The 10,057-nt window shown below is 41.6% G+C and overlaps 1 pseudogene; it reads right to left on the bottom strand.

Annotated features, from left to right (window-relative positions):
• Positions 1–1,498: 1,498 nt before the first annotated feature.
• Positions 1,499–1,937, bottom strand: LOC105512398 (annotated as a pseudogene).
• Positions 1,938–10,057: the final 8,120 nt, after the last annotated feature.

The raw sequence follows: 10,057 nt of genomic DNA, 5'->3' as shown, positions 1-10,057 counted from the left end.
AAGATTCCAGGGGTCCGGGACTTCATTTTGTGAGACACTAGCTACATTTATATACAAAACTTATGGTTCAAAAACCTGTATATTTTTGGAAAAATAGGTTAACCTTACTAAAGACAACATAATTACAGTATTAAAAACAGGGAAGTTTAAACTGACAAGGCACACTAGAAGAAAAAAAAAAAGATTCCAAAATGCCTCAAAAACAATGGGATGTATTTTTAATTGACATGCTGAGGCTTCTAAAAAACTAAATGAATCAAAGACTGCCTTTCCAAAAGACTCTTTCCAAAAGACATATGAGAACTCTTAAGTCTTTTTTTTTCACACTCATTGAAAACTTTAGCCATCTAGATCAATAATGTTGTTCCAGTGGCCAGAAATACAGCTCAAATCCAGATATTTTTAATAAACAAATGAGGTTTATATTATCGTACCTGGCACATGACTTGCATGATTAAAATTTTTTTTTTTTTTTTTTTTTGAGACAGAGTCTTGCTCTGTCGCCCAGGCTGGAGTGCAGTGGTGCGATCTCAGCTCACTGCAAGCTCCGCCTCCCGGGTTTACACCATTCTCCTGCCTCAGCCTCCAGAGTAGCTGGGACTACAGGCGCCCGCCACCTCGCCCGGCTAGTTTTTTTTGTATTTTTAGTAGAGACGGGGTTTCACCGTGTTAGCCAGGATGGTCTCGATCTCCTGACCTCGTGATCCGCCCGTCTCGGCCTCCCAAAGTGCTGGGATTACAGGCTTGAGCCACCACGCCCGGCCACGATTAAAATTTAACAATGAAAGCCTCAGCCAATCACAAACAGCCAACCAAGTTATTGGAGATACAATTAGGGACCTCCCATAGGACCACATCCAAATAAGGCAAATGACTCATTATACAATACTCAAGTACAGCTATCAATCAAGTAATTTATCTCCTTGCTTCTGTATTCAGCCTATAAACCTCACTGCTAACACGGCTGGGTAGCACTGTCTGAAGCTCTTCTGGTTTGGAGTGCTGCCAGTTCATGAATTGTTCTCTGCTCAAGTAAACTCTATTAAATTTAATTTGAGACAAGACATAGTGGCTTATGCCTATAATACCAGCACTTTGGGAGGCCAAAGCAGGAGGATTGTTTCAGCCCAGGAAGTAGAGGATGCAGTGAACTATGATCGTACCACTACATTCTAGCCTGGGCAACAGAGCAAGACCCCATCTCTTAAAAAAATAAAAAATAAATTAAATAAATGTAATTGGTTTAAAGTAATTTTATCATGGTATATATGTATGCATGTATAGATGTATTTTAATTTTTGTTATAGTATAATTTATATATTTCAAATAGATGAAAATGAATATCATTTACAGTGTCTTAAGATAAATTGCCTTTGAATGAGAGCTTTCTTCTCTATAGTTTGAGGTCTACAAGACATAGCTAGAAAACTTACTACTGTGGAGAATAAAGACTGATGAAATCAAATGGGGGAAGGGGAAGACCTGTATTTTTTTCTTTTTAATTTCTGTAATATTGTCCTTCAGGTGGCTGGGAGAGTTTCATATTTTCTTTAGATATCATTAGGCACCAAAGCTCTTACAGAACAATTCTAATGCAATATGAATTCTGCCATTTTGCTAGCACTGATACATGGCTCTTGGGCCCACTATTCTATTAGCACTATTATATTCATATTGATTTTGTTACAAATCTTACAAACTGGGGGTGTTTCTGGGGATTTAGGTTCACATTCCATTTTAAGGTTGTATATTCGGTTTTTATAAATTGTACTTGGAGGTCCAGTGATTATCCTTGTCCATCTTGTATTATATCTTCATTATCTTCTAGACCCCAAGCTAACTGTGCCATCACTTCTTCCTTTCTGGTCTTCTTTGAGTTCTTGCAACAGTCAGAGATTTCAAGGCACTTTTATTCCTGAGCCTGCAGTGGCTGCCATCTTGCATGAGTGTTCATGGAGATGGTATTTAAAACCATGAGAGTGGGTAAGGTCATCAATGGGTTGAGTGTTCAAGAGATGAAAAGAGATACAAGGACTCCTACTTCCTCTTTCCCCAACTTTTTAGGGGGGAAAAAGTCATAGGCTGGTGGCAAAACTGATTCTTCAAGAATTTGATGCTGTTTTAAGATAAGCATGTGTGAGTCCACACTTTGGAGTATGCAGAAATGAGAAATGAGAAGACAATCCAGCAGCTAAACGACAAAAGCCATGGAGAGAAACAAATGCAGCAAATCCTCCAGTTACTGCAGCTCACCCAGCCGTGCTGCTCGACTGCCTGTGGTTGTGGTTGAGCTTTATATTTTGTTTGTTTTGTGGCATTCTCATTTTGGAAGGAAGAGAAAAATAACTAGAAAAGAAAGTTTCATCAGTATTTTAGGACAAAAAGTAACTTCTAGGTTCTATCCTTCCACTTTTGACAGTCTTTATTCCGGTCCTAAGAGCTGATGAGTAGAGTTGACCTAAAAAGCTATAAGGTCTTGGCTAAGCAAACAAAGGTTCAGTTTCATTCACTGAGCTATGCTTTAGAAGGCAGAGGTAGTAGGTAGGTAGATAGGTAGATGATAGATAGATAGACAAATAGATACAGATATACAGAGTTGTATATATATAAATATAAAGTAAATATGTAAATAAGAAGGATGACATTAACAGGCATTTTCTAGTGAACTAAGAGTTAGCCAGGAAGTCTAACCATGACACTTTTAACCACCTCTCCCCTACTAGACACTATTGTTGAACCCACTGCGAACAAGACTTTTCAAGTTGGTGTATATATATATATATACACACACACACACACACACACAGACACACAAGTAATAAGGCTGGTGTTAACAGACACTATTGTTGATTATTCAAATACATATATATGTATATATTGCTGTGATCTAATACACATATATAATCTTGAGCATATATATAATATATACATAAAATATATATAGTGAGGCTGTCATTAAAAGACACTATTGTTGATTTTTCCACAGTACTGTAATACTATCCTTCAGGTGGCTGGGAGAGTATATACACATATATATTTGTGTGATATAATACACATATAAATCTCACACGTGTATTACATATATAACATACATAGTAAGTGTGGCATTAATAGACACTATAGAACCACTGGGAGCAGGACTTTTCAAGTTCTAAGCATATAAGCCATATTAAAATACTACCCAGCCCTTAGAGGATTAGGCTGTGGGTCTTTGACTTCTGTGTGACTTGGTCACGTTGGCAGGTGGAACAACTCCTCTTAAATCATCAACCCCAAGTTGTCTAGTTCGCCACAGCTGAAACAACCTTGGCTCTAACAGCTGGCAGAACGGTCCCACTCGAGGCAAGTTATCAATGAGGTTGTTAACAGGAACTTTCCTTATTAGCTCCTGCCAGATATTACAGTCAGGATGCCGCGTGACTTGGAATAGTGGCAGTGGGAACCTTGCCAATCAAGAGGATCTGTTTCCAAGTCATCTGAGGTGGCCCCAGAGGGGCTCCACCTGATTGGCTGGGAAGGTCATACGCATAGCCAATCAGAATATTCAAGAGGCTGTTAAGCAATTTCATCCAACCTGGAAGGTAAAATGGAGCTTGAATGTACTGTTGTAACATCTCTTTTCTTTTTCACCAGCCCGACTATTCTCTTGCTTACGTGGCTTTTCTAAAAGACCCAAGAAAGTAACCTCAAAGCTATTGTAGAAAAAAAGATAGCATTAAAGATTTTTGCCCTTACATTCTCTTCCTCCTCTGGCCACGCCTCTCCTCTCCTCCGATGTTTCACATCCTGGAGGGAGGGTCTTCCATCTCACTCCACCATCCTCTTCTGTTTCGGCTTTTTGTTTTTGTTTTTTTTCTTTCTCATCTGGAACTAGAGAGCTGAGTTTTGAAAGTCAATTTCAGCCAAAACTTTTTTTTTTCTCTTAATTAACATTTTGTGTTATGTGACACTGCCAGGCTGGGATTGACTTACCAAATAAAAGGACATTAGAAATCCACAGAGTCAGATCAATCTTTATATGAAAACCCAACACAAATTAAAAAGCCACTACTAAGTAGCAAGGGGTTGAAGGCAACTCCAACTAATTGGCAATCATAGTGCTTTCACTTGCTGCCAAATTCCGGAGAACTGGCTCTCAATGCTGCCCCACCAAATGAGGCCAGTTCTCTACAGGGCTTGTGTTGCTAAGTTGCTAATTAGGGTAAGGTGGGATACAGAACACCCCTAACCGAATGCAGTTTCTTCTCAGCGTAGATGCTTCCCTGAAACTCAAGGAGATTTAAATGCCCCCTAAAACTCTCCCTGCGATTTTGTAACTTGCATCGATCAGCGGTGATGAAATTGCTAAACATTATCTGTTCTCACTACATAATGCAATACCCACTCCCTAACAGTGGGGGGACTGAACAGGGTGGAGAGATCACTGGAGTAAGAAATATATTTCATATCAGTAGAGCAATACACCATGATTTATGAAATCCAAGTCTTTTAAAAGATAGAATGATGCTCTTTGCAAACTTGAAATTCTCAGGGTTTTTCTAATCAACTGATTGTTTAGAGCCATTTTTCTCACCCATAGCTGCATATGAGAATCACCTGGGTTCGAGTAGTGGCGCCCAATGGAGGCCAATCATTCAGAAACTCTGAAGATGGAGCCCAGACATCAGTATCCATCTTTCTCCAGTCGCCCTAGTTGATTGCATTATGAAGGTGGGATTGAGAACTGCAGGTCCACAGGAATGAAGTTTATTAGTTTATTGTTTCAAATGATTTTTACAAACGTAGAATGGGGGGGGGAAAGTGTTGTGTAAGATATTTTAAAACCTGATCATTTACAATCCCTCTTTAGCCTCATGGCTTTGGATATATCCATTCATGGAGTAGGTTTTACCTGGAAAATTTCTATTTTTCTCAGAGGTGTTGAGAAAATGATGAGGAGCTGTATCAGTTTGCTGGGGCAGTTATACCAAAGTACCACAGTCTAGGTGGCTTGAACAACAGAAACTGATTTTCTCCTTTCTGAAGGCTGGAAGTCCAAGGCCAAGGTGGTTGCAGGGTTGTTTTCTCTGAAGCCTCTCTCCTTGGCATGTAGATGGCCACATCTTCTTGCGTCTTCAGATTCTGTCTTCTGTGTGTGTCTGTGTCCCAATCTCCTCTTCTCGAGGATACCAGTCATGTTTGGATTTCATCCACACATGTGACCTCACTTTACACTAATTACCTTTGTAAAGGCCCTATCAGCAAACAGTCACATTCTGAAGTACTGAGAGTTAGGATGCCAGTGTATGAATTTGGGGGGGGGGGGGGCAAAATTCAGTCCATAAAAGGCATTTTGAAGTGATAGTGGATTTTGTGTGTGGATGTGGTGGAGTGATAGTTAAGATCGAGTGCCTACTTGACTGGATTGAAGGACGCAAAGTATTGTTTCTGGGTGTGTCTGTGAGGGTGTTGCCAAAGGAGATTAACATTTGTCAGTGGACTGGGAGAGGCAGACCCACCCTCAGTCTGGGTGGGCACCATCTAATCAGCTGCCAGCACAGCTGAAATAAAGCAGGCAGAAGAACATGGAAGGAGCCGACTTGCTGAGTCTTCCAGCCTTCATCTTTCTCCCGTGCTGGATACTTCCTGCCCTCGAACATCAGACTCCAAGTTCTTTAGCTTTTGGACTCTTGGATTTACACCAGTGGTTTGCTAGGGGCTCTCAGGCCTTTGGCCACAGACTGAAGGCTGCACTATCAGCTTCTCTACTTTTGAGGTTTTGGGACTGGGACTGGCTTCCTGGCTCCTCAGCTTGCAGATGGCCTGTTGTGGGACTTCACCTTGTGAACGTGTGAGTCAACGCTCCTTAATAAACTCCCCTTCATGTATATACATCTATCCTATTCTGTCCCTCTAGAGAACCCTGATACAGGTGGTGGTGGTGGGAAGGTGAAAATTCCTCTTTAAATAAAATTTTTTTTTAAAGACACTGAGAATAGATTCAAAAGTTGCCTGGGCATGTGTAAAGATCTTGAACCAGGGCCCATCATGATGGGAAGATTGTGCCAGAGGAAGGAAGTCTTAGGACCCACTGAAACTCCAGTGCTGCGGGTTTCCAGGAGATGCCTTGTAAAGACGTAAAGAATCACCTACTCATTTGAACTCTTCAATTGCCTCCATTGTTCAGAATGCACCAGACAGCCTAGGATGCTCTAAGAGCATGGCGTAATAGACCTTCCCTTCCCAAAAGATCTCTCCTTTCTTGGCTCCTCAAATGCTTGCAAAATTTATATTAACTGAAAAGGTAAAGCAGTGAAGTCTCGGTGCTCTTGAATTGTAGACATCTGTTTAGTTAAAATACTGAAGAATAATTTTTTTTCACCTTAATGATCCACTCCCTAAAATTGTCGTTCCTGGGAAATATTGCCTCAGTGCGTTTGAACTTTCATGCTGAGTTTAGCTTTTATAGTATTGAATATTTCCAGAGATGAGAATGAGAGCAAATGTAGAAACAAAACAGAAGGGGAAATCACAGTATCTGTGTACGTATGTGTATCTGTGTATGTGCGTATGTCCATGTGTGCATGTGTATCATGTGCATGTGTGTGCCATGTACATGTGTGTATGTGTGCATGTGTGTGTATGCATGTGTATGTGCCTGTGTATGTGTGCACATACTTGTTTACATGTGTGTATGTGCATGTGTGTGTTGAATGTTTGTGTGTATGTATGGGGTGCACAGTTAAGGGAGCACAGGACCAGAAAACGCAAAATACAAGCTCATGGAGGATGTGATATACCCAGCTTGTGAATTTAGACCTGTCATGAGTGTGAATTAGTTTGAATGAATCTCCCAGTTCCTTGGCTTATCCTACAACAAGAACAAAGATAATCACCATTTGTGCAGATTCTATGCCCCAAATCAATCGCTGTGCCATGCCTCTAGCAGATGAGATTGTTTCTGAGAACCTTACATGTGCAAAGCACTGTGCAGAGAGCCGTGACCAACACAAAAAGGGGCATGATATACTCAGTGAGCTTGGAATTTAGTCGGGCAGACAATATATCCTGTCAGAGGTAAAGCTGGACACTAGTGAAAGTGGCAAGGACAGCTTTTAGCAGTCGTATACTATTGCAATAGGGGAAAGAGTCCAGCATGAAGTGACCTCAATTTTTATTTGTGCAGAGTTGACCAGGCATTTTAAAAAGAGAATGAAGGACTGGGGAGGGAGACGGGGTTTCTCAATAGAGTCAAGGAAGTGAAAAATTACAAAAGGTGGGAGAGGGGATTGGTTTATGTGCACCCAGCAGGGTTTGCCCACTGACTCTGACTGAAGTGAGGCTTTCATCCCCCCATAGAGCCTGGGAGACAGGGGCTCTACTTTCAGGTGATGGCTGCAACCACCAGTAAATTCTTTTGACAGCCTTGAGTTTTCTCAGATAGTCACATTAAGGGAACTGGGGTCATCCTAGGGATGAGGCTTTGAACTGTCCAATATTAAGTTAGTGCTTGTTCAAGTCTATAGACCAACGTTGAGGCCTAGTAGAGAAGAGGGCTCAGAGGAGCCTGGTTAGGGTGTGGTCAAAGAGAGAGTCTTTGTGAATACACAAGTTCAAAGATAACACCATGAAACTGACAGAGCAATGCACAGGTTATCATGGAGTTGTGGTATACCACAGCCCGTGTAGTACCCCAAAAGGAAAAAAATCCATCCTTTCAGAACCAAAGGCTGCAGTGAAAGATGTGAATTTGGAGCCATCCCTGTGGACTGGACTCAGGACAAGGAAAATAGGGAAGAGAAACTTCGAGAATGAAAGGACTAGGATAGTTCTCTTAAAGAGTCAGGCACTGCCATTTTCATTTGTTTGTTTTTCACTGATTTGCACTTATCAGATTTCAAATTCAGGAGAAAAGCACTGAACACATTTGTAATAAAATATAAGTCAAATTTAAGTCAATCTCTCAGCTTTGAACAGGTCCTTCTTTCAGTCCCATTCCTACTCTAAACAAAAAGGCAAACAAACATATGACTTCATGACCAGCTCACACTATGATTACTGTCAGTGGGAAACCAGATCCTGGCTAGGGGCCTGGTAATTTAAAAGGGTTCAATTTGGCCCTCAGTAAAAACTGGTCATTACAGAACATGTGAGACCTGACCCTCCTTCACGAAACTGCCCAGTGTGGCTAAAATTGGCCTCCTGAATTAGCAATTGCTCAGGAGAGAAAACACACCATGGGCTGAGAGACTTTCAAAACTCTTTTCTTGGTCCAAAAGGAAACTAGGCCAAAAACAGCAACCAGAGTGGACTCAAGTTTATAAAAGCTATCTAGATTCTACCACAGGAATGTGAAGGAAACTTAGGTCTTTTCTTTTTCTTTCTTTCTTTTTTTTTTTTTTCTTGAGACAGGGTCTGTCTGTCACCCAGGCTGGACTGCAGTGGCGTGATTTTGGCTCACTGCAACCTTGACCACCCAGGCTCAGGTGATCCTCCCACCTCAGCCTCCTGAGTAATTGGGACCACAGACATGCACTACCTATGCACGGATAATTTTTGTATCTTTTCCAGAGATGGAGTTTCACTATATTGGCCAGGCTGATCTCGAACTCCTGGACTCAAGCGATCCACCTGCCTTGGCCTCCCAAAGTGCTGGGATTACAGGGGCGAGCCACCGTTCCTGGCCATGAGGTCTATTCTTAAGCAATATCTTTTTATCCAATTTGCTTTTTAAAAAGAATTTGCTGTCACGTCTGGGTTACTGTCCCTTTTCGACTATTTTTTAAAATTTTAGTTACTTTAAAATAAAAGCCAAGAATATGGGAAGCCATAGGAGATGACCTCTTAAGCGAGGAAGACTTTTCTCACTCTCCTGCCCCAGGCTGCAGTATGCATGGCGCAATACTAAGCTGCTCTTTGGGCCTGGGAATGTGTGAACACATGATCCGATTTCCCTTTATCACTCTGAGACCCACAGGCTCCTTCATCTACCTGGTAGGCCAGCGAGCCTTTGCGCAACCCATTTGCTCTTACACAGACCTCAGGCTGCCACTACCAGTCTTTTTGTTGTTGTTGTTGTTAGTAGTAGTTGAGAAAATACATCCTTGTAAATGGTTAAGTCTACTATTGTAAGTAAGCTGAGATAATTGCATGGCTTTGGGCGAGTCACTAACTAGCTTTCCTTGTTCATAGCTCTACTGGGTGGGCAGCAGAAGGGAATGACATTGAACTTGAAATATGAGTGAGATTTCTCCTTACCCAACTCCATGCTTTGTCCTCCTCTTGGAAATATATCCAGCTGGATGCAGCATCCAGGACCCTAATGAATATTCCCTTCTAGAATCTTCACCTTCACCTGGCTGTTTTACCTCCCTGGCAATAAAACCATCATGAAAAAACCTGTGTTGTGCCACATTTTTGAGGGTATATTCTATCCTGGCTTTCCAGTCAGGAAGATCAAGGGGTAGTGGAAACAGATGACTCATGAACTGGCTAGACAACTTCAATATGTGAATTTAGTGGCATCTGTGCACATGCCAAGGGATCTGGCAGCAAAGATGGTAGGTCCAGGATAATAGGGCTATTGTTACTCCACATCAGCCTGTTTCCCTGGGGAACACAGACCCAGGGTTATCTTGTGAGATTTCAAGGGAAGCTCAAACTCTGAAGGTTTATGTGAGATGTTCTGATTTTCCAAGGTTGGCTTAATTTCTTAAAACATTGCAAGAGCCAGACAAACTATGTCTGAGAGCCACCTTTACCCTTAGGCTGCCAGTGTAACACCTCTGCCGTGCTCATGGCTGCCATCTTGAAAGGGACTAACATCTCCTGTTTGCATGGGAATTAACATGCCATTTGGTGTGAATGCCTACGTGGTTGCTTTCATACATTGAAAATGCAATACATATCTTCTTCTTGGTGTGTAGTAAAAAAAAAAAAATGCAATACAGTTACGGATACTGGTGGGTAGCTTTGTGTTTTGTTTTGCTCCATTTTGTTTTAGAAATAGAATCTTGCTCTGTCACCCAGGCTGGGGTGCAGTGGTGCAACTGTAGCTCACCGTAGCCTCGACCTTCTG

This window comes from Colobus angolensis, unplaced genomic scaffold, assembly GCF_000951035.1.
Source record: "Colobus angolensis palliatus isolate OR3802 unplaced genomic scaffold, Cang.pa_1.0 Scaffold210, whole genome shotgun sequence".
Classification (NCBI taxonomy): domain Eukaryota; kingdom Metazoa; phylum Chordata; class Mammalia; order Primates; family Cercopithecidae; genus Colobus; species Colobus angolensis.
The sequence above is the reverse complement of the archived record's forward strand: the minus strand, read 5'-3'. Positions and strand labels throughout refer to the sequence as shown.